The sequence below is a fragment of the Talpa occidentalis genome, unplaced genomic scaffold (assembly GCF_014898055.3).
Source record: "Talpa occidentalis isolate TD23 unplaced genomic scaffold, MPIMG_talOcc4v2.1 talOcc4.9, whole genome shotgun sequence".
Taxonomy (NCBI): Eukaryota; Metazoa; Chordata; class Mammalia; order Eulipotyphla; family Talpidae; genus Talpa; species Talpa occidentalis.
Genome location: NW_023605305.1, coordinates 6,169,205 through 6,190,783, shown reverse-complemented (window position 1 = coordinate 6,190,783; position 21,579 = coordinate 6,169,205). Strand labels below are relative to the sequence as shown.

The window sequence follows — 21,579 nt, the reverse complement described above, 5'->3', positions numbered from 1 at the left end:
CCTGCTTCTCTGGCTTCCCTCTCAGCTTCCCTCACCCCCACTACCCGGGCTCCAGAAAGGCTAGACTTCCCCAGGAATGTGTAAAGACCCTCCTCCTCTTTATAACGCTCATCACCTGCTCCAACACCAAACCCTTATAACCTACCCCAACACCACCTCACTCTCCTAGCACTGCCCACCCCTCCCCCATCCCTTTCCCAGCCAGAGATGTAGTTTCTGGTGTTTGTACCTCAATTCTAGAACTAATCTCATTGTGTCATGACCAGAATGACTGGCTTCTGTATCCACTTGCTCCAGGTAACAGTGCACTCTCCCAGAAATGGAGGAGCCCCCTCCAGCCCCTACAGGTGCCTGGCACATGGCCAGGAGCCCAGGACAGTGGGTCAGGGAGGGGTCACTCCTGCAGGCAGGGAACAGCTAGAACCCAAGGCAGCTCAGCCTCTACAGTCAAAATTGCAACAACCTGGGAAAATAGCTGGGGGGCCTCTAAAGAGCAGGCTCTGGATGCCAAAGTTGCACCTTCTGCAGGTTTCAGATAGTTCGTGAACACCCTCAGGCATGTGAAAGTGCTTTGAAGTTGGGGAGGGGAAGTCCCTGGGCTCCTGTGAGGCACAGCAGCAGGGCCCTGTTGTGGGACTGCAGGGGATCAAAAGCCAGACCCAGCTGTGGAAGCCAAGCCCCCAGGCTGGCGGGAGGCAGGAAAGTGAGTAGTATGCCTGCACCACTTTGTCTGGGAGGATGGGGGCATAGGGCGCTGCAGCAGGAAGCCCTCCAAAGAGAACCTGGAATCTGTGTCACCAAAGGGATGCTGAGCACAGTGTGAGCCTCCAACTTGGTTCAGGAAAACCAGGGACTTCCCCAGCAGCTGGGAAGCCCAGCACCAAAATGGCCCCCAAAATACCCTCAGCAGAAAAAGGCAGCACTGAGCAGGTAGGAGGCTGAAAGCTGGAGCGGGGAGGGCTGCCTGGACCTGTCTACTCCAGTGGCCCCAGCTACTTGTCCGAGTCCCTTTCCTGGGATCCGTGATGAAGCAGGACTCCCCACCACCACCATCACGGGCTCCTCTGGAGAGACCCAAGTTTCAGGCTGCCCCCAATAAACTGCCAGGGCTCGCCCTCTTGAGGCCCACGACACTCCCTGGGTCCTGGTGACTTAGCTCTGGCCCCTCAAGGGTGGTGAAAAGTGGCCCCTTCAGACCAGGAGCAGGACACCCAGCAACGTACATCCACCGGTGGGATACCAGGTCCTTGACCAGACATTTAATCCTGGTAACGAGATCTCAAGCCAGCGTCGCTATCCCCACTTCACAGATGAGCAAACAGGCTGGCCTGAGGTCACACAACTTGAGAATAGCAGAGGCTGGGATTGGGGTCCAATCCTGTTTGATTTTCAGGCTCCAGCTGCCTTCCGTCCCCAGGCCTCTCCACCCAGCCTTCCCTGGAGCAAGTGCACTGGTGTAGGAACCTCCCAGCATGTGACTGCGGACAAGTCATTTCTGTTCTCTGATGCACCAGCTACCATTGGCGGCGCACCTCAAGGTGAAGCCACTTAGGACAATGGGAAATGTTACATCTCTTCATGCCTGTGGGTCAGCAATTTAGGAGTAACTTGTCAGGGTCGAGGCCAGGGTCCTGAGGAGGAGGCCACCATCTGAAGGATTCACTGGGGCTGAGTTCCCACTTCCAGAATGAACCCCTCGCATGGCGAAGCACAAAGGCGACCTGAGCATCCTGTCCACGCGGCTGCGGCCTCCTCCAGCCACGCCAACCCAGAGAGCAAGATGGAAGTGCTGTCTTTTATGAACTACCCGCAGAAACCATACTTAGTCATTTCTTTGGTATCTTATTGGTTACACTGGCTGACTCTCCCCAGCGTGAGGGACTGCACAGGAGTGGGGGATCCCTGGGGCTGGTTCCCTTCACTGCCACATGTGGACTGCCACACTCCCAGGCAGCCTTCTGAGGGTGGCAGTGAGCCTGCAGAACTAGAGAAAGCTCTCAGGGAGAAATGTAGAGGGCTTCAGGCCCACTGTCCCACTCCCACTGGGTCCCCAGGGCCCCGTGGTGGCCCCAGCCTCTCCTGTGGGCCCACAGCAGAAATGCCCATGACTGGTGTCGTCCTTCCCAGGGACGGGCTTATCCTGGCATTCACCATTCCAACCAAGGGTGACTCATGCAGAGGTTTGAGGCACGTCATCAGGCCCACAGGTGAGAAACTTGGGGCCCCGAGGTCTTTCCCGGCCCCTCCAATGCCAGGTGGGTGGCCATCTCCTGGCTCAGCACAGGCCAGTGTCGGCCACGTAGCTCTGGGAGATGCAATCCCTGGTCTCTGGCACCCAGGTTCAGGCTCAATCTTGACTCAGGCTCGATAGTTGGCAGCTGTCGATGGAGGAAGACTGGACAGACAGCCTGGAGCCTTGGTTCAAGGCCAGAGTTGCAGCTAATGGGGAGTTACACCCCTTTCTGGCATCAGCACATTTATCTGTAAAATGAGGGGCTGGGGTACGTTGATCTGCTGACGTCTCCTTTCTTAGAGACTCCAGGGAGAGTTGGGGGATAAGAGGCCTGGTCCCTTCTGGGGCCAAGGGCCCCAGCAGGCCACATGCAGGTCTGTTCTGAACTAACAGAGCCACTGCCCCTGCCCCTTGCCAGCTGTGTGGGTCTTGGCAAGTCACTCACCCCTCTGAGCCACAGTGTTTTCATTCATAAGGCGGGGAGACAGTCCATTGAGACTAAACAAGTTAATGTCCCTGCTCTCCCGCTCTGAGCCCCAGAAGGGGCACCTGTCCCCCAAGCCCGTTCCTCGGTGACAGCCCAACCTCCAGTCTCGCAGCTATTAACCCTCCTGGGCTCCCGGGGTCTGTGTCAGGGAGGAGTTCCCACTGTGCTTTCCAGTTTCCAAAATTTCTCTCCATTTTCCAAGACACAAGGGAGAAGCTGAGGCCAAAGCGGGGAAGAGACGAGCCCCAGAAGCACAGCGTGGCAGGGCAGACACCATGGGCCTCGATACCCTAATTTGGAGACCCCATGTCCCCAGAACCTTCCTGCTCATCGGGGCCGTTGCAAATGGGGGTGAGTCATTTAGACTTGCAGGAAACCAAACTTAGTCCAATATTAATCACAGAACCAGAGACATCGGTGAGGGAGGAAACAGAAGCAACCGATAGTGGCCGCAGCTGAAGGGGAGCCAGGCGAGGAGGGTGTGTCCCCACGTGCTCGTCCATGCAGGGAGGTCCCCGACCCTGGGCCCGGGTGACCCTCTGGGAGGGAGAGGACACTCCTCATGGGGTCCTTCCTATCCAGACAAGCTACCACCTTGCAGGAAGGGCCTATTCTCTAGGGGGAAAGTCAAGGCCAGGGGCTGCTGTGTCTGTCCATTTGTCCAAAAGGAAAGTGCTCTACAGGGATTGGCTTTGTGTGTCCGCCATCACCCTCCTTCCACAGGCTGGGGCTCAGGCAATCAGGGCATGGTGTGGGGGGTGGGGAGTCTCCCTAAGACAGGCCTCAGAGTATTTGAAGAGACCAAAGGCACCCTGTCCTCAAGCCACGACTTACAGTTCAGAACATTCAAGAGACCAGCACACTCACGTCCTGAGGCTGAGAACACAGAGATGGGACTGATCAAGACTCTGTCCACCTCCTGCCCCTCAGCCTGAAATTCCACCATTACTCACTCCTTGGTCAAGATAGCAAAGATCCCAGTTAAAATGTAAATCATTTCTGGGGGAAACCACTTACTAAGTCACTGGTGAGTGTCTCCACCCCACATGAGCTGGTTTCTCAGAAGAGCCTCTGGGAGAACAGGGCCAGGGGCTCAGATGGCCGTGTGTCCGGGTTCCATGGCCGCCTCGTCACCAGCTGAGAAGGTGTCGAGGAAGAGCTGAGTTTCTCATCTGGTCCAAAAAGGCCCCCAGGGGGGCTCCTGCCACTCCTGACCTCATCCTTTGTCGTGTTCCCACTGGCCTCCTTTCTGCTCCTTTCCAAGCCTGCTCCTGCTGCAGAGCCTCTGCATTTGCCACCCTCCTGCCAGGAATCCTATCCCATCCCCCCTGGCTCTTTGAAATGCTGATCCTCCAAGGAAGCTCTCGGCAGTGATGGGTCTGTCCATCCCCTCGGTTGTGCCGATAGATGTGTTCACACGTCCAAACTTAACCAAATTATCCACTTTAAATAGTACAATTTATGTCAATGACACGTCAACAAAGGGGTGAAAAAATAAATTCAGAAAATGCCGCCCCTGTTTGTCCTTCAGATCTTGACCAGGCTGAGCCCTCCTCCAAGCAGCCTTCCCCTGAGCCCCCGCACTGATGATGTCACCCTGTCACTCTGCTTAGCCCCTTCCAGGGACACGTCACGTCACGTCTCAGTCTCAAGGCATCACAACTTCATTTTCCCCCGAGGATGGGAGCCGCGGGGCAGGGGCTGTTTGTCTTGTCCTGATGTGAATCTGCTGTACTTTGGGGTAACTGGGTGATCAAGGCCTGGAGCTGTGGAACATGTGGGGACATCAGCTCCCTCCAGGACCCAACGTGGAGGCTGAGGGGGCAGCTGCCGCTCTGAAAGCGAAACCCGGAACAAGCCGCTGCCTCCCCTACTCACCCGCGGCCTTGCCGTCCACTCGCGAGAGGTGGGCCGCACCCCCCATCCCAGGGACCCTGCACCCAGCATTCAGAAAATCCCGCTGGGGTTTCCCTCAGTCCGGTCCCACCACGGGTCAGCCCCATCCCAGCACCTTCTCTCCCCCCAGTAGGAGCCAGGAGGCCCAAGGGGCCTGGGCTTGGCAGGCATGAGATCCCAGCCACCCAAGGAAAGTGAGGCAAGTCTCCCACTCAGGAATCAAGAGGTTTGTGGGGTCCCTGCTGGGGACCAGGACCTGGCGGTTGTCCCCAACTCCAGCTTCTGGTTTGCATAAGAAGGTAGCCCAAAGTGTGGACGCGGAGGGCGACCTGGCCAGTGTGCGCTCCCTCCCCCCACAGCCCCTCCCCCACCAAACTGACCCCCAAGGCCAGAATCCAGGGGGAAGTTGGGCAGGGGCAGCCCACAGACCCCACCACAGGAGGTGGCAGCGCTTGGCCTGATGCAGAGGCTGGTGCATTGGGGTGGGGGGGGAGTAGGCTGCCAGGGTCAGCACACCCACCCCCACCACCCCGTGCCCTCAACAGCTCATCCTCCCATTACCTGGAAACAGTCCATTGTCAGGCCAAAGACACGCTGGGAGGAGACGCTGAGGCAAGGACACAGGAGCACGTGTGTCTGCCCGGGGCCCGCCTCCAGGGGTCTGTGAGTTCTGGGGCCAACACCTGCATCCCTAGCGCCCACTCTCCCTAAGGAAGCAGCTTGTCCTGCAGCCCTTGAGGCCTCCAGCTCAGCCCCGTCTGGCACCCACCCTCGTGCTTGTAGCCGGTGGAGCCCCTGCCGCCTTGACTCCAGGGACCCCGCCCGAGGGACAGAGCCGGGCCCTCCAGTTCTGCAGGAGCCTTTGAACTGAGTCAAGCAAAGAAACGGCACCTCCGGAAACAGGTGCTCCCAGTCTTCCCAGCCCCCAAGGCTCTTCCTTGCTGAGCTCTGGGGCCAGAACTTGGTCATCCAGGCCTTTGTAGCCTGTGGTGGAGAGCTGGGTGCGCACCAGACATGGCCTGTCGGGCCCATCTCCTGTGGGACCTAGCATCTCCCACCCCTGCAGGAGCAAGAATGCCAGCAACACTCTGCCACTGGTCAGAGGGGTGAGTGGCAGGGACGGTGGTTCCCTCATTCACTCAACAAACACTTACTCCAGGCATGTGGGCCCAGGCGGGGCGAGGTGCTACCGGTGCAGCAGTGAACACAGTAACCTAAACTCCCTGACTTTGAAGTTTCCATTCGCGTGACGGGAAGACAGACAACAAATAGAGCGAGTGAGTCGAGTACGAGGCCCCTGAGAAGAGGAGAAGCACCTGAGAAACACCTGAGAGAAAACGCAGGATGAGAAGCAAGGCCGGTGGGAGGGAGGGGTACATGCAAATGAAGGGGGAGGCAAGGGCCTCACAAAGAAAGTGATTTTTCTGACAAGACCTGGAGATCAGAGAGAAGGGGAGGGAGCCAGGCCATAGGAGTGGGGGTGTGTTGGGGTGAGGAGGGACACAGGACAGTCAGGCAAAGGCCCTGAGGTGCAAGAGAGTAGCTCCACTGAGGGAAGAGCAGAGGAAGCTGGGAGCTGAGCCTGCGCCGAGCCTGTGGTCACTGAGGACGCTGGCTTCCCCCCACCCCACCCCAAATGAGATGGGGGGCCCTCAGGAGCGTAGAGCAGAGAAGAGCCACCAACTGATTCAGGGTTTCCCAGATCACTCTGGCTGCTGCCCTGAAAATAAATGAGGTGGGGGTGGAAGCAGGGAGACAGAGAGAGGCCCATCCCCACACTCCAGGGAGAAGGGTGACAGCGGGAGCAGGAGGAACACTGCAGAGATGAGAGGGGCAGACTGCGGGTGGCCTCTGAAGTAGAATGACTCTTGTTGACAGATGGCAAGGGCAGCCTGGGAGAACAGAAGGAGGGCGTTATCTCAGCTGGCTGGAAGGACGGGGTGATTAGTGCCTTCCCCCACTGGAGACTGGGGGACTGTGAGCACATGGCAAGGGTTCCCTAACCAGGATGGGAGTGGTGATCAGAGAGGGCTTCCTGAAGGAGGTGGCATTTAAGCTGAGGCGCAAAGAATGAGCAGACTAGGGAGAAAGGGCAAGAACTGGCAGGGAGCAGGGCTGCTGGGAAGACCTCGAGGAGGGCAGTTGGGGGGAACTTCCAGCAGCCCCAAGGGACCAGAGTGATGCTCAGGGTGAGGAGGGAAAGCTCAGAGGTCAAAGGTGGGCAGGGCTAGTGAGGGTGCTTACTCAGCACCCACAAGGAAGGGGGCTTGGCCCTGTAGCAGCCCAATCAGACCGAGAAATGGAGATGGGTAATAAATAGCCACGGATGAGTCATCTCAAACCCCAATTTTGAGCCTGCCTTGCACCTCACACCCTACCCCCTGCTCTCCCCAGTCTTTATCCTTCGCAGGAGGGGCCCTTGATTTCAGAATGACCAGGTCAGCCCCCAGGGGCCCCCTGCTAGGAGCTCACCCCTGAAAAGCCCCAGGTGCAGCAGCTGGGTCCCCTCAGACTCAGATGAAAATGAGCAAGACCTAGAAAACACTTTCGAGGCCACCATGCTTCCAATTAAAAAAGAGAAAAAGAGAGCCTCGTGCTTACAAACCATAATCACAAATACCCAGAGGGGTTGTTTTTTAAGAAGGTAAAAAAAAAAAGCAGACACAGTGCGGTCCAGCCCACCCGGCCCCTGCTGCAACTGAGCACTTTGGAGCAAGCAGGCCGGGGGGGCCCCCACAGACAACTCGGCTCCCCCCTTCACCCCCACCCTGGCCTCAAGTCTCCCCTCTGCGGCTGGGCGAAGATGAAAGATGAGCCATCTGAGCACAGCGCTGGGCACGCAGAGAGCCTTCGAGGACTCACCGTCCCCCTATACAGCAGTGGTGTCTGCTCTGTGGCGGCCCCGTCAGGACCCCGCCATGTGCACAGATGAGGCAGCTACATCCCTGCTGGCCCCAGGACCTCTCAACCAGGAGCACTTGGATTCTCAGGAACCCCCAAGAAGCAAGCTCCCCGAGGGCAGGGAATTTGGGCTCATTCTTCAACGCCCTCTCCCCCAGGGGGTGGCACAGCAAATAGTGATTGAATCAAGGAAGATCTCCATCCTGGTTATTAATCAGGCTCGCCACACTGCCACACTGATGTGGGCTACAGCCCAGAGGAGTTGAAAGGGTTTGCTCCTGGGGTACAGCAGCCAGCCAGAGCCGAGTGTCTTCAAGTCCCAAGTATCACCCGTCTCGTCTTCAAGTCCCGTAGGGTGACAGGGCATCGGGGGACTCTGAGCCAGTGAGTGTCACAGTCTGGGGATCCCCAGTCCCATCAGGCACATCCGCTCAGCCTGACTCCTGAAGACGTTACCTTTATCACCCTGATATGGAAGCAAATCGTGGGGGGTAAGGGGACCCTACTATTGCGGAAGGTAGATATGTCTGCTCTCTGATTCACAGGGAGTCGCCATCTCTCACACCCAAGGCTGCTTCCTGTGCACGCATCCTTGAAAAGATGGTGCAGGACAAAGACTGCCTGGAGGGCATGGACACACCAGGGGGAGCAGGACCCCGCAATAAACCTGCCTGCCCTTTACTGAGTGGTTACGATGTGTGTGCCAGGAACTGCAGCAATAGCCGGTTTTCATTTGCTATCATTTCTGTGACAAAATCCCCCAGGCTGGGGATTAAAACAACAGAAACTTATTTCTTGCAGCTCTGGAGGCAGGAAATCCAAGACCAGAGTGCCGGCAGGCTTGGTTCCTCACAAGGCCTCCCCTGGGCTTGCAGACCTGTCTCCTCACTGTGTCTCACACACCCCTGGTGAGTGAGCTCGCTGGACACGGGTCTTCTTGGAATAGGGCCCGGGCAACACGACCTCATGTAACTTTATTACCTAAAAAAAAAAAAAAAAAAAGTCCCGTCTCCAAATACACACGTGGGGGGCTCGAGCTTCACAGGCGGATTTGGGGAGGGACACGGTTCAGTCTGGAATCCTCCTCATCCACACGTGCTCCCTGGCTGCCCCGTGCCCCACAGATGGACATTGCAGCAGCCAACTGATAGGTGTGCAATTGAGTGAGGTGTGTCAGTTGTTTGACATGACATCAGAACCAAGAATCACACAATTTCCTGTGTGTTTCAATAATTCCAGTGAATAACACACTCCACGGCCCCGCCCCCAACTCCCGGAAACTGGGGAAGAAGAGGCGAGCCCTGGGGCCTGGGGTCTGAAGAGTCTCTCACAGTCACTTTCCCCCAGGGCCACTCTATGACTTTCCGTAGTTAATAACCTGGCGATCTCAAACCCGGGGTCCCCACGCCCTCCCGGGTGCAGGAGCACTGCTCAGCAAGCCATGGCAAAGCTGGCTTTGAAAAGTCTGAAAAAGGGGGTGCGATGTCAGCTGGGAGTGCCCAGGGCAGGGGGTGGGGCAGCACATCTGGGGCACAGGTGTCAGCATCTCCCCAAAGCCCTGTGAACAGCTGGTGACCCCAAGTCCCCCGAAGGGCCCTCAGCTCTAATGTCAGAATGGTCTCTGCCCAAACCCTTCTGGAATCCCTCACAGAAACTCCCAGCTGAGGTGGAATGACACACTCATGCTCTCGGGTCCGTGCACAGCCCCGGCCCACGGTGACATCACTCCTCGCCCCCCACATCCTTCCTCTTTACCTGCCATGGAGCCACGGCCACGTGGCGGTGACACACCGGGAAGTCCTGGCCTGTCCTCCGGGTGGACACCAGCAGGGCGGGAGGCAGCCGGGGCGCTGGGGGTTAAACCCGGCCGCAGCTGCTATGAAAACCACAAGAGAGAGATTGAAAAAGTCCTTCCCAGTCAGAGTGAAAACTGAGAGAGAGAAATTGAGTGAGAATTCTTGCAAAAAAAAGCCAAATGCTGCTTCCATGAAAGAAAGCAGCCCAGCGGGGTCACTGGATGACTAAGCGCTGGAGCCGCAGCGACAGAGACGGGCCTCCCGCAGCACGTGTGTATGTGTGTGTGTATGTGTGTGTGTGTTCGCACGCACACAGGCCACACATGAGGGGGTGTGCCCTCCAGATTGCGTAGTGTGCACGTGGATGTGTGTGGGTGTGCACAAGGGTGTATGTGCAGGGTGTGTGTACACGTGGATGTGGGTGGGTGGGTATGCCCAGGGGTATGTATGTGGATGTGTGCATAGGGTGAGTGTGTGCACGTGGATGCATCTGGGTGTGTGCATGGGGTGTGCACAGGGTGTGTATGCACATGAATGCATGTGGGTGGGTGCGCACAGGGTGTGCGCACATGTGGGTGTGTGCACAAGGTGGGGATGTGTGTATGGGCTGTGCACAGGGTGTGTGTGCACATGATACATATGGGTGGGTGTGCACAGGGGAGTGTGCACATGGATTTGGGGGGCTGAGAGGTTGTGTGCATGCTGGTATGTGAGGCTGAGTGGATGGGGGCGTGAAGGGTGTGACTCAAAGCAGCCTGTGTGAGTAAAGGTGTGTGTGTGAGGGGGCATGTGCCAGCTAAGCCTTCAGGATCCTCCCGGCAACCCAGCCTGGGCAGGACTGCCATCCAGAGCAGGATGGGATGGCCCAGGGGAGGGAGGTGACTTTCCAGAGCTCCCAGAGATAGGCCCTTGCTCACCAGAGCAAGACTTTGCCACTGCTCCCCACTGGGCTGCCCCCAAGGGAAATAGGAGTCCAACCTGAATCCCCTCCCCCAGGAAAAATCGCAGGAGAGTTGTCACTGAGGCATCTATGGTGCAGTTAGAAGCTTGGCCTCTGGAGGTCAGACACTAGCTGTGCTTCCTTGGGCAATTCATTTAAGCCCTCTGTGCCTCAGTTGTTCCAGTGCGGATAACAACCTTCCCTCACAGGGTGGGCCTGAGGACTGGAAGAGTTAAGTGGAGTTCTTAGAATAACACCTGGCACCTAACGAACACTACGTAAATCTTCCTCATTATTGTCCTAGGTGATGCCTATGAGATATGAGGTCCTAGATTTAATCCTCAGGATTACAAAATCCCAAGGCACATCACCTGCTGCAGTGACCAGCCCGACCCTGGGAACAGGGAGGCTGAGTCCCAGCGTGGTGGCGGCCAGGGGCTGAGGCAAGCGTGAGGACCCAGGCCTGAGCCCGCCCCACCCCTCCCATCTATCCACGACTCTGTGAGCCGCTGGTTTGCTCAGGAGGAGGCCAAAGAGGAGGCCACGGCTGTTTGGGGGCTCAGGGTTCACAAGTAGGGCCTCAGACAGGCTCTCCTCCAGTCCCTGCTACCTGCTCAGACTCTGTGAGGAGCTTCTGGGCATGAAGGGAGTGTTAGTTCTCTGGGATTGTCGTCGGCTGTGGGACCCCTCCCTGCGTGCCCCCCTTACTCACACAGAGCGCCTCCCTTCTGACACTTCCAGTCACCCAGAGCGTGGAGGTTTCTCTGACCCCAGCCGGGTGTCCTACGATTATACCTCAACTCTGACGCTCTGGGCCTGGAGATCCCATCAGATCCCACAGGTGAGCAGCTCACAACTGCCCCACCTCAGACGCCAGTCCCTAGCAGAGTCCCAGGTGACCACACCTCCACCCTGAAAGGTCCAGGCAGGAGACCGGAATGCAAAAGCCTACCAGGAAGCCCACCTGGGGGGCAGGAATGCAGATACCTGCCCGGAGGACTCAGACAATGAGCCTCCCCCTCCCCCTAGGAGTCTCTTCTCAGACAAAGAACCTTTTCCCGCCCTACAAACTTTTCCCGCCATAGGAACCCAACTTCCCACCTGACCCCTCCTCACCCTATGAAACCCTGCTTCCCCCTGACAACGTGCGCGGCTTCACTGACCCCCACCTTGGGTGTGTGAGGTCCGCCCGGGGCGCAATAAACTTTCCCTCCCTTTGAGAACTGTAGCCTGGCTCTCCTTTTCTTTACCGGACCGAACCTTTCATCTTGGTGCCGAAACCTGGGAAGGCCGTGTCCCCTGGCGCCGGGGCCGCCTTCTCGCCCCTGGGACCTCTCCTCTCCATTGCAGACGCCTCACACCCACCGCCGGCCTTAATCCTTGGGGTAAGTCACTGCCTGACCCTCCTTGCTGGGAGGCCCTCGCCTCTGGCTATTCGGCTCCTCTCCTGACCCCCTCCCTTGGTTGGCTGTTCCGTAAACCGTGGGCCCACGTCAGCCGACTCCCGGGACACCTAGACCCTGGGTCTGGGGACACCCGTCCAGACTAGGTGCCCGAATCCTAGGCAACAACCGAGCGGTGGAGACGTCCCCCTCGCTTGTCTGCCTCTGTTCCGAAGGCCAGGACCGAATCGGGGGACGCCGCGATTCGGGGCCTGCGCCCCCGACGGCCAGATCAGGTTCATGGGACCCTGCGTCCTGACCCTGTGCCCCCGTTAGTTGGGAAAGGAGCAGACTTAGTCATGGGGTCCGCAAATTCCAAGCCGAGCCCGGCCACCCCACTGGGATGCCTTCTCTCAAACCTCAGTCCGTTGGGGCTAAGGCCACATAACGCCCTAAGTGTCTCGTCTTTTACTGCAACACTGCACGGCCTCAGCATCAATTGGACAATGGCTCCCACTGGCCCGAACATGGCACTTTTGACTTCTCGGTCCTTACAGACCTAAACAATTCTGTCCTGGCAATGGAACATGGTCAGAGATCCTTAGGGCCAGGCTGTCTTTCTCTTGTGCTCCGCCCCTTCCCTCCCTCCTGAAAACCTGCCGCACTTTCTAAGTCTCGAGACTCCTCTCACTCTTGGCCCTCTCAGGACCCCTCTTCAAAATTCTCTAATCCTCTAAATTCTCAGTCTTCACCTCTTCCAGCTCCCCAATCCAGCCCCTCCCTCCCCCTTTCTTTTCACCTCCCAGCTGCCACACCCTCTCCCTGCTGATCCTCTTCTCCCTGCCTCAGGGAAGTGGGTGGGGACTGAAGGAAGAGTTAGAGTCCATGTTCCTTTCTCTGTCTGATCTCTCCCAACTTGGCTCTTTCACAAACGATCCCGCTACCTACACCTAAAAATTTCATTATCTTACCCAAGCCTATGACCATACATGTCATAATTACATGCTATCTTCTCTTCCACCCTGACCTCTGACCTGTCCCCTAGCTGGTCTCCAACCGGCAGTGCCTAAACCTATAAACTTTCATAAGCTCAGAGAGATTACCCCGTCTTCCTCAAACCCTCCTGACTTCCAAAGGCTGAGGACGGTCCTCAAACCCCTATCCGGGACCTGCTGAACATGGCCTTTACGGTATTTAACAACCGGGAGGTACGGGACAGGGCAGAGAGGGAACTCCGTAGTCGCCAGAACGCTGAGCTTCAAGCTCAGGCCCCAGTAGCTGCCTTGAGACCCCCAGGCCCTGCTCCTCCAACGACCCAGCCCAACAGAGGACGACAATGGGCCCCCATGGGCCCCAACCGACCGCCACCGGGAGCCTGCTTCAAACGTGGCCGAGAAGGCCACTGGTCCAGACAATGCCCCACCCCCGCCCTCCGCCAGGAACGTGCCTCTTCTGCAACGTCCAGGGTCACTGGAAAAGTGACTGTCCCTCCATGCCTGGCTGTGGTGGGCCAGTCCTTCCAGCCCCTGCAACTCTTGCCACCGGCGGTCTTGGGTTTGGCGACTGAGGACTGAAGAGGCCCGGACTCATCAACTCCGATAATCTTTGAGGAGCCCAGGGTAACGGTCAAGGTAGCAGGTAAGTCCATCTCCTTTCTGGTTGACACGGGGGCTGCCTTCTCTGTCCTCCCCTCCTATTCCAGTCAAGTTTATCTTTCTTAGGCCTCGGCTACGGGTGTTGACGGCCTTCCTTCTCGGCTCAGGACCACTGGCCCGCTCTTTCCTAGTCAAGCCTTCTTGCCCCACACCACTCCTGGGTCACAATCTCCTGACCAAACTCAGGGCTACTCTCTCATGGTTCCAAGACTCTAGCGCTGCTCTCATCCTCCCACGGCTCCAAACATCTCCTAATCCTCCTCAGGACTCTCTGCTGTCTCCTTCCACTGTCAATCCCATGTTCTGGAATATCTCTATCCTGATTGTTGCCACCCATCGTACCCCAGTCCTCATTCGCCTCAAGGATCCCTGTTCTTTTCCCTCTCACCCCCAGTTTCCAATTTCCCTCACTCACCGTCAGGGTCTCAAACCCATCAGCCAACGACTCCTGGGAAAGGGACTCCTTACTCCTATCCACTCGCCCTGTAATACTCCCATTCTCTCCATTAAAAAGCCTGATGGTTCTTATCCCCTAGTTCAAGACCTTCGCCTCATTAACGAAGCGGTGGTGCCTGTCCATCCCGTAGTGCCGAACCCCTACACCCTTCTGTCTCATACACCGTCTTCTACCCCACACTTCTCTGTGCTTCACCTCAAAGGTATTTTTTTTTTAACCATCCCTTTAAATCCTCCAAGTTACTTACTATTTGCTTTTACTTGGGAAAATCCGGACACACACCTCCCCGCAACTGGCCTGGACTGTCCTGCCTCAGGGGTTCCGGGACAGCCCTCATTTGCTTGGTCAGGCATGAGCTAGCGATCTCTCGTCATGGCATACTCCACCCAGCACTCTCCTCCACTGTGTTGCTGACTCCTCCTCTGCAGGCCTTCTCGGCCACTATCTCAGCAACACACGGCACAACTCCTCACCTTCCTGTGCTCCAAAGGATACCGTGACTCCCCATCCAAAGCCCAACTTTCAGCTCCCCCAGTCATCTATCTGGGTCTTCCACTAACTCCTTCCTCCAAACAGCTGACGGTGGACCCCAAACAGGCCATCCGGGACCTTCCCTCCCCTGAATCAGCAGAACAAATCCTTTCTTTCCTAGGTTTGGTTGGATTCTTCCGACACTGGATCCCTAATTTTGCTTCCTTAGCCAAGCCAGTATATGATGCTGCAAGAGTCTCCCTGAAGGACGTCTCCAATCCCCCAGGGAGTCCGCGGGGCCTTCCTTTTCCTCACACGTATCCTTCTTCAGGCACCTGTCCTTACCCTTCCTGATCCAGAAAAGCCTTTGCTCCTGTTCACAGCCGAACGTCAGGGTATGGCGGCAGCTGCCTTTCCCAGCCTCTCGGGCCAGCCCTGCGTCCTGTCGCTTATCTCTCCAAGCAGATGGATCCCACCGTTAGGAGCTGGCAACCCTGCCTTAGAGCCCTGACAGCGACAGCTCTACTCACCCGGAAATCCCTCAAACTTACTCTGGAAAGACCCACCCAAGGACATTCCCCGCACCACCTTCAGGACCTCCTGTCTCGCCGCTCGCTCTCCACTCTTACTCCTTCCTGCCTACAAAATTTCCATATATTTTTTATCGAAAACCCCCTGGTGAGTCTCTCAGTCTAATTCTCTCAACCCAGCCGCTCTCCTGACTGTCTCTGGCCCCCTTGTGCCACTCATTCGTGTCCTAAAATCCTGGAAGAAATGCAAACCTCCAGACTGACTCTCCTTTGTCAGGTGCCTCCTGTGTTTGTAGGAGATGCGCGCGGGCAGCGGAGGGCTGCCTAGGCCACTGTTACCATCAATCAGCTCACCCACTGCGTGGACACCTACCGGGACAGGATTGACCTCTCCCTACTCAGACAACTGCTCCGGGAACACGCAGACCGGTACTTCCCCAGTCCTGCCTCAGATCTCGACCTCCTCAATCAACCTTCCCTACCACTGCATCTGTAACAGGGTGGTCCCCAGGAAAGGGGGAGGTTCCCTGCCCCACCCAAGGGAGGGTGGAGCTGAGCAGGAAGAGGGGAAGCGGCAGAAGAGACTGAGGAAGGAGCAGGATGGAGCCAGGAGACCTGGAGGAGGCGCATGGAGCCTAGAGACACGTGAAGAAACTGCTTGTCTTGTGGTCGTGGACTGGGTGACACAGATGTGGGTGAGACCCGTGGGGAGGAGACAATGGCAGCTTTTTTCTTTCTTTTTTTTTTTTTTATAGAGGCATGTTTTATTTATTTATTTTATTTGTTTGTTTGTTTTGTTTATACATGCACTGGGTACAGTCAGAAGCGCGGGAGGGCGAGAGAATTCACCAGAGCCAGAGCGGGGAGCAGAGCAGGCAGAAGGACCGAAGTACACTGCTGAGGGGAGCAGCGGGCGGCAGGAGAGGTCTGCGCGCCATGCGGGACCCTCCTCTGGTGGCTGGGGAGCAGCCGGGGATCGAACCAGCGCTGCAGAGGCTGCGGGCAGCTTCGCAACCCAGCGCTCAACCGCTGCGCCACCGGGGAGGCCCGGCAGCTTTTTTCTTGATGTTGATTTTGCTCTTTTCCTTCTGGGCATGTCTGGTTGTTTCTGACCCTTTTCTGTGGGTCCCCACTGGAAGATGCTTTAGACTTGTGGCAGGCTTTGGGGCCTTGCTCTGGGCCATTTCCATATGGATGGACTTTTACCCACGAGGGGACGGGTCACTTTGGGTGCTTCATTTAGAAACTAGACTCTGCCTTACCTTTATTATTTCCTAGTTTTATTAAAGTTCCTTCCCATTAAAGTCTCCTATGTTTTGTGTTGATGCGGCGGATGGCAGAACCCATGTAGAATAGGCAGGTTTGCGAGGTTTGGGCTGCCCTTCTCCCTGTCCTATAACACATCCAGGAGACCAAGTCCTGCTCAAATCGCTTCAGCCAAAGCCACTGCAGCCTCGGTGGACCGGCCCACACACAGTTATTCTCACCATGCCTACAGCGGTAACACTTCTGGGACACCCCTCCTGGCACCATCTATCACGGATCAAAGGTGCCCCTGAAGACAAACAGTATGTATGTCATAACCTGGGTCCTACTAGTGTTATAGGGCAGCCCCGATATTGAACGGGGGACATCCTTTTCCCCCTAACACTGGGATGTGCATTTCTTGTCAAAAGCGCAGTGTCCTGTGTATGGAAATTCAAAGTTATGGAGACCTCTGTTCAGTATCGGGGCTGCCCTTATAACACTTTGTCTCAGGATCTGTTAGGGGGAAAAGGTGTCCTAAAGCTAATTCCATACAGGCTTTGTGGACTCCACCCCCACCCCAGGCCAAAGCCAAAGACACTGGGAACTCCAAATCCCATCCCCACTCAAGGGAAGGTGGCTGGGACCTGAGGGTGGGGTTCAGCAGCCAGGTTGGTATAAAGCCAGGCACGTGGGCTTTGGAGGGGTCCCCCCATTTTGGGGAGAGTGCCTTTGGGTTTCCAGGTCGGCGGATCGGGTAGGATGCATTAAAGACTTTATTTCCCTATTTTCTCCCTGAGTTGTACATTTTCCTTATTTCCTTTTCCCTTGTAAATAAACCTTTTATTAACCTTTTGTGTGTGCCTGTAGTGGAGTATTCCCACAGCCAGGCAACCCGTTCAATATCAGGGCTGCCCTGTAACAGGTCCACTGAGACCACCCACTAGGTGGGTACTGCGGAGTGCCCACAGGCCAGATGCACAGCACTTATCACTCTCACCCTAACTCTTTCATCGATTAATAACCCTATTGTTATAGAACAGGGAGAGGGGCAGCCCAAACCCCGCAAACCTGCCTATTCTACATGGGTTCTGCCATCCGCCGCATCAACACAAAACATAGGAGACTTTAATGGGAAGGAACTTTAATAAAACTAGGAAACAATACAGGTAAGGCAAAGAGTCTAGTTTCTAAATGAAGCATCCAGAGTTATCTGTCCCCTCGTGGGTAAAAGTCCATCCAAATGGGATTGGCCCAGAGCAAGGCCCCAAAGCCTACTACAAGTCTACAGCATCTTCCAGTGGGGACCCACAGAAAAGGGTCACAAACAACCGGACAAGCCCGGAAGGAAAAGAGCAAAATCAACATCAAGATAAAAGCTGCCATTGTCACCTCCCCACGGGTCTCACCCACATCTGTGTCACCCAGTCCACGACCAAAAGACAAGCGCAGTTTCTTCACGTGTCTCTAGGCTCCATGCGCCTCCTCCAGGTCTCCTGGCTCCATCCTGCTTCCTTCCTCAGTCTCTTCTGCAGCTTCTCCTCTTCCTGCTCAGCTCCACCCTCCCTTGGGTGGGGCAGGGAATCTCCCCCTTTCCTGGGGACCACCCTGTTACACTATGAACACCTTGTTTTGTTTCTTTATCATCAAACCTTAGATCACTGAAAAAATACCTATAGAGAATATAGGGGGTGCCCTTATCAGTCATGCACAGTGCACCTTCCAGACAAAAGCCAAATGTTCTCTCTGGTGCGTCATAATACGGGCTTCCATATGACTCAAGTTAGCTCTGCTATTTCAGATCCTTGGGACCAAAGTTGGGTACAGGGAGTCCAAGTCGCCGTGTGCACTGGCTGGCATTCCTCTCCCGTGGCAACACTGTCCATCTCAAGGGAATATGTCCCGACCCAAAATGCTGCAGTCCAAGTCTCCCAGGACATCCTCCATTCAGAACAAATCCTATAAAATTAGCTAACATCATCAGAAAAGACCGAGACACCCTCAACCTGGATTCAAATAATCCAAAACACTATAACCTTCCTAAATAACTCTCTCGGGACTAACACCTCCTCTTGTTTCCTCTGTCACTCTCACCCTAACTCTGTCATCGATTAATAACCCTGTAAACACCTTGTTTTGTTTCTTTACCATCAAACCTTCGATCACTGCAAAAATACCTATCGAGAATAAGGGGGGTACCTGCCTGTTCCTCAGGGAAGAATGTTATTACTAGTAAAACCGGGGACTCCAACTCTCCGCTGACATGGTTTCAAAATCCTAGAGTGTCATGGCTCCTCCCACTCTTGGGGTCAATACTAATGATAACCTTGTTTTTTCTTTTCGCTCCTCGCCTCCTAAATTCATACAGGCTCGCATTCGGGAAATGTCTCCTACCACCTTTAACCAACTCCTTCTCCACCCATGTTCTCGCATCCCTGCAGAAGACCCTCATCACCAGGCCTGAGTCACCCCCTTGGTCTTTGCCCCCTTTCAGCAGGAAGTAGCCAAAGAAAGAACTGTCGCCCCTCTTCCTATCAACAAAAGGACCTGGGGGGGCAGGAATGCGGATACCTGCCTGGAGGACTCAGACAATGAGACTCCCCACTCCCCCTGTGAGTCTCTTCTCAGACAAAGAACCTCTACCTGCCCCATGAACCTTTTGGCGCCCTACAAACTTTTCCCGCCATAGGAACCCAACTTCCCACCTGACCCCTCCTCACCCTATAAAACCCTGCCTCCCCCTGACAACGTGCGCGGCTTCACTGACCCCCACCTTGGGTGTGTGTGGTTCCCCCCCCCCACCCTGAGGCGCAATAAACTTTCCCTCCCTTTGAGAACTGTAGCCTGGCTCTCCTCTTTACCGCGCCGAACCTTTCACACTCCAACTGGTGAAAATCCAAGGGTCTCACGACCCCCTCCTCAGGTCTGATGAATTGGCTGGAGTGTCTCAGAGGACTCAGGAGACACTGGCTCCCCTCACCAGTTGGCTGGAGGATGGATGGAGGCCTGATGCACAGCCAGGTGGAAGAGATGCACAGGGTGGGGGGAGTGTGGCCCAGTCCCTCTATGCGGTCACCAGCCTGGAAGCTCTCCAAGCCCCACTCTGGGGATTTTAGGGAGGCTCCCCATGGAGACATGATGAGCCATTAACTCCTCTCCAGACCCTCTCCCCTCTCTGGAGACCAGCTGAACATTCCAAGCTTCTTAATCATGACTTGGCCTTCCTGGGGACCAGGCTGAATATTCCAAGCTCCCCATCAGGGAGCCCACTCAGAGTCCCCTCCTTAAGCCTCATTTAACCCTCAAGACACCTCCCTAAGGAAGGCAGCATTATCATCCCCATTCTACAGATGAGGAAACTGAGGTTCAGAGAGAGCCACTGACTTGCCCAAGTACAGAAGAGGGCACTGAACCCCAGGCCCATGGCTACAGGTCCAGAGCCCTGTGCACACACTGACCCCACACTGGTCCCACAGATGCAGAGGGTGTTCCTTCAAGCGGCTTCTCCCTCTTCTCCAAGAGACTTGGGGAGCAGCAAGGGGACATTTGTTCAGAATTTGTTGGGAATGAGAAGAAGGGACAGCTGGGTCTCCCTCTGGACTGGGTTTCTGCTCCCAAGGTCTAGTGGCAGGAAGGATTCCCCCACCAGGTCTGAGATCTGGAAAATTCTCAACGCCTCCCTCCCTCCTTCTCTGCCAGTTGAGATCCTACAGGTGTCCTCAGTCCGGCCTGGCTGAGAATGGTGTCCACCTGGGGAGCTGGGGCCGAGGTCACCTGGTCCCTCTGGTGACCACCAGGGTCACCTGGTCCTGCCATGACAGTGTGGGCTCGTGCTGAGTTTCTGTTGGGGGCTCCAGGGGCTGGAGAGAAGCCCTGGCACCTCTAGTCACAGACAAAAAGGGAGAGTACCCTGTGGTCAGCCTGGTGCCACGACAGGGGAATGTCCCTGAAGGCCCAAGCCACCACCAGACGCCCGTCACTGAGGTCCAGCCTCACACACCCCTGCCGATCGCTGTGCTATCCCTGCAGCCCGGGCTTCCTCTCCCGACTTCCACCCTCAGGCTGCCAGCTCACTCTGGGGAAGGCCCTGGTCACCCGCAGCCTGCTGGCTGGTTTTGTCCCTCCCTGTGGGCAGAGCCTCCAAGCCAATAACCTGGTGAGGCTGCACTGGTCCACAGCCTTTGCTCTGGGGACAGTCCCCCACCCCAAGGAGCTGGAAGAGCAGGTCTTCATGCACGAAATGCTCTACTTCCGGTTCCCTCTTAGCTCCTGGGGCAGGTGTGAGCAAGGGAGGGTGAATTCATAGAGGACAGGCCGCTGTCCCCACTCTGGGGTCATTCCGAGGAGGATGATGCTGTGCCCATGGAGGCCAGGAGAGGGGTGGGGGGACAGGAAGAGCTGATGACAATCTCCCTTCTATCAGGCACGGCCCAACGCTTGCTCAGCCCATTTCAGGTCTCTGCCACGTGATCTGACGTCACCATCCCGCGGAGACAATGGAACCCCACTACAGGAGGCGAGATGACCAGGCCACGGTCACCATCAGGAAAGTGGGACCTGAGCCCCCATCTCTTCGAGGCCACACTCTGTGCCCCTCCTGAGGTCAGGCTCCACCGGCTCCTGACCTGGGCTAGCAAGCTCGGTGTGTGCCCAGCGCCAAGGCTGGCGCCTGTAGTGACTGCCCTTGCACCAAAACGTAAATGCTCAGATCAGAACCCAACGTTCCAAAAGCACATGGGAAGGAATTCTGCAAAATCCAGCAGTTTGCATTTTCTGGGTCATGAGAAACAGAGAAGCGATTGCGTGGCCACTTCCCCCGCCAGGGGACGCACCTGCACCACGGCCATGAGAAGCGTCTGCTCTTTGGGGTGTTGGAAAGGTCCATGGGCAACCAGCAGTGCCCACGGGTCTCTGCACACTCCAGGGGACCAGGCTCGAAATGCTGCCAGGGGCCAAATTCCAGGGACACACTCACTTCAGATCCTGGGGCTGGGTGGTCTCGACTGTTCCGAGACCTGGGGGCGACTTCACTCAATCCTTCACGCGACGTCTGCTCTTCGGACACCTAGTCTATGCCACGCGCCGCACTAGACAGGACCGAGGACGAGACAGGCTTGCTCCCCACCCTCGAGGAGGTTACAGGTGAGGGTAAAGAGGACAGGATGGGTGAGCAGCAGGGGGACCTCAGACTCGGTTGCCTTAGCCAAGTCTGTGAGGTAGGGAAGGCCACTGAGGAACGGACACAGAAGCTAAGGCCTGAGTAGGAGTTCGTGGGAGGAAGAGAGCTCCGGACAGAGGGTGCAGACCCGAGGGCTGAGGGGAACCAGCAGGTCTAAGAGCCAGGAAGAAGCTTCAGCTGGGCTGGAGCCTTGCCTGAGGGGGTCTGGGGGTGAAAGATGTGGGAAAGGGAAGAAGGTCAGAACCAGAACTTCCTCCTGGGGGGCCGCCTGAGGCTCCCAGCTCCTCATTGCCATGATTTTGACACTGACCTTGACCCCGGCCTATTCTAGGGAGTCCTCACCACATCTGTCTGGTCAGGGAGGCATCTCCAGAGATGGGGAGCTGCAGAAAGAGCCACACTCAGTG

At 56.4% G+C, this 21,579-nt stretch overlaps 1 long non-coding RNA gene across 2 annotated transcripts; it reads left to right on the top strand.

The window, feature by feature from the left end:
- Window positions 1-303: 303 nt before the first annotated feature.
- On the top strand, window positions 304-8,166 carry LOC119236644 (uncharacterized). Of its 2 annotated transcripts, XR_008550319.1 has the most exons (6): window positions 304-930; window positions 1,394-1,538; window positions 2,128-2,207; window positions 2,923-3,071; window positions 4,334-4,626; window positions 8,063-8,166. It is a non-coding gene; the product is annotated as an uncharacterized LOC119236644 (long non-coding RNA). The 2 variants fall into 2 exon arrangements; XR_005123120.1 differs by lacking the exons at window positions 4,334-4,626; window positions 8,063-8,166 and having other exon boundaries at window positions 2,923-4,226.
- The last annotated feature ends 13,413 nt before the right edge of the window (window positions 8,167-21,579 follow it).